We start from the raw sequence: 2032 nt of genomic DNA, 5'->3' as shown, positions 1-2032 counted from the left end.
CAGGAGAGGATGACAAGTGAGATGAAGAATAAGGGTAAAGTCCAATATGGCCGGTGTTAGCTGAGACTGGCAAAAGGATACCCCTGACCTTGACTCTAGATCCTAAAGATTCGGAGGGGCCTAGTCTGAAGACACATGCAGAGCAGAGTATCAAATGAGGGTTGTAAGAAACAGAGTGTTCGTTAGGAAAACTAGAGATGGATCCAAATAGCATACCGAGAATGTCTGCTGTGGAAACAAGAAGACAAACGGGATGTCATCGTTTGGAAAGCATCGCCGTAAGATGCACACATTGTGCCGCTGCTGGGGTTCAAAGGCCTACTACCTTCAGAGGTCCACCTGTGGCAAAGGTGGCTATCCTGCCAACCGCAAGGGAAAGTGTAACTGGAGTGCCAAGGCTAAAAGAAGAAACACCACTGAGACTGGTCGAATGAGGAGGCACCTAAAAATTGTAGACGGCAGATTCAGGCATGGGTTCCATGAAGGAACAACACCTAAGCCCAAGAGGGCTGCTGTTGCAGAGTCCAGTTCATCTGAAGGATTTCAACTACTAGTCACACAATAAATGTTCTGGTTTAAAAAAAAACAAATAGCATACCAAATTTGTGAAAATCTCCCAACACAGATGCGAGCAACAGCCAATGTCAGTGAGAGCTGAGCATGTGATAATTGGCTTTTTCTTGGTTCCAATTTCTTGGATCCTCTGACCCTCTCCAGGTCAGTCTCTGTTGTGGCTTCACATCATGACTTCAAGCTCTAAGTTTTGGAATGTTCAAGGTTTAGTCTTAGTACTTTTTTCCCCTTTTAATTTATATCCTCTGTCTGGGTGATTCTCTTCAGTACTGTGGCTGTAAGTATATGTTAACTACTCTCAATTTTCTCCAAACTTACGGATTTCTCTAAGTTTCCTGGAATTTAAGGACGTCTCTAAACTTATATCCAATTCCCTTTTCAGCCCCTCTTCTTAGATGTCTAATTAAGTATCTCAAATATAAAATGTCTAAGCTAGATCTCCTTTTTGAAATGTAAACAGAGAACAACATGTGATTTCTTTTTAAAGATTTTGTTTATTTGACAGAGATCACAAGTAGGCAGAGAGAGGGGGAAGAAGGCTCCCTGCTGAGAAGAGAGCCTGATGCGGGGCTTGATCCCAAGACCCTGAGATCATGACCTGAGCTGAAGGCAGAGGCTTAACCCACTGAGCCACCCAGGGGCCCCCAACACATGATTTTTAACTGTCTTTTATTTGTAGCTATAATATCTAAATCACTTTAGAGACCCAAGGGAGTTAAAAGAAATTACTCCTTATGATTACTCAAACCACATAAATAACTCAAAATGTAATATTAATGTTTTAAGTATATTTGCATACATATTCATTTATACATTACCTTCGCAAGAGTCTATAACTCCTGACCACACTCAGTAATTCAAAGACAGAAAACATAGACCCTCTCCTTAAAGAACCTGGCATCTAGTAGGGGACACAGACACATACCAGATGTGATGAGGTAAATAAAAGAAAGGCAACAGGAATGATTCTTCCTTGAGGCCCATTTTTAATTACACACTATGGGACAGCACCTCTCAAAGGACTCCAGTCTTGGCAATATTAGCTTTATCCTGAAAACGATTAAAAAGTTGTAGGTAAATTTACAACTGTGCTAACAGTTGTAAGTTGTAAGTAAAAGAAAAAGTTGTAAGACAGTAAGTAAAAGTTGTTGCACAGTACCTTACACATACAGAGTAAAGTAAGTAAACACAACTACATTGTGCTACATTATAAGATTGTTGGCTATTGGATTATAGCCAACAGTCTCATAATCTCTGTATGTGTCAGTTACTGTGCTAAGTATTTTAGAAGCATTATCTCATTTAATCTTTACGCCAACTTTAGGAAGAAGTTACCATAATTACTACCATTTTATGGATTAGAAAACAGAGGTGAGGTTTAATGCATTTTGGTACTTAACTAAGTCACCTGAAGTCATAGGGTGGGCAAATCCATATCCTTAACCACTATTCTAAAATC

The 2032-nt window shown here is 39.8% G+C and overlaps 1 pseudogene across 1 annotated transcript; it reads left to right on the top strand.

Moving 5' to 3' along the window:
• Window positions 1–256: 256 nt before the first annotated feature.
• On the top strand, window positions 257–565 carry LOC309849559 (large ribosomal subunit protein eL37 pseudogene; annotated as a pseudogene). Its single transcript has one exon. The product of its transcript is annotated as a large ribosomal subunit protein eL37 pseudogene (transcript).
• The last annotated feature ends 1467 nt before the right edge of the window (window positions 566–2032 follow it).

The sequence above is a fragment of the Mustela nivalis genome (assembly GCF_964662115.1).
Source record: "Mustela nivalis genome assembly, chromosome: 16".
Classification (NCBI taxonomy): Eukaryota; Metazoa; Chordata; class Mammalia; order Carnivora; family Mustelidae; genus Mustela; species Mustela nivalis.
Note: the sequence above shows the minus strand (reverse complement) of the source record. Positions and strands in the feature narration are given on the sequence as shown.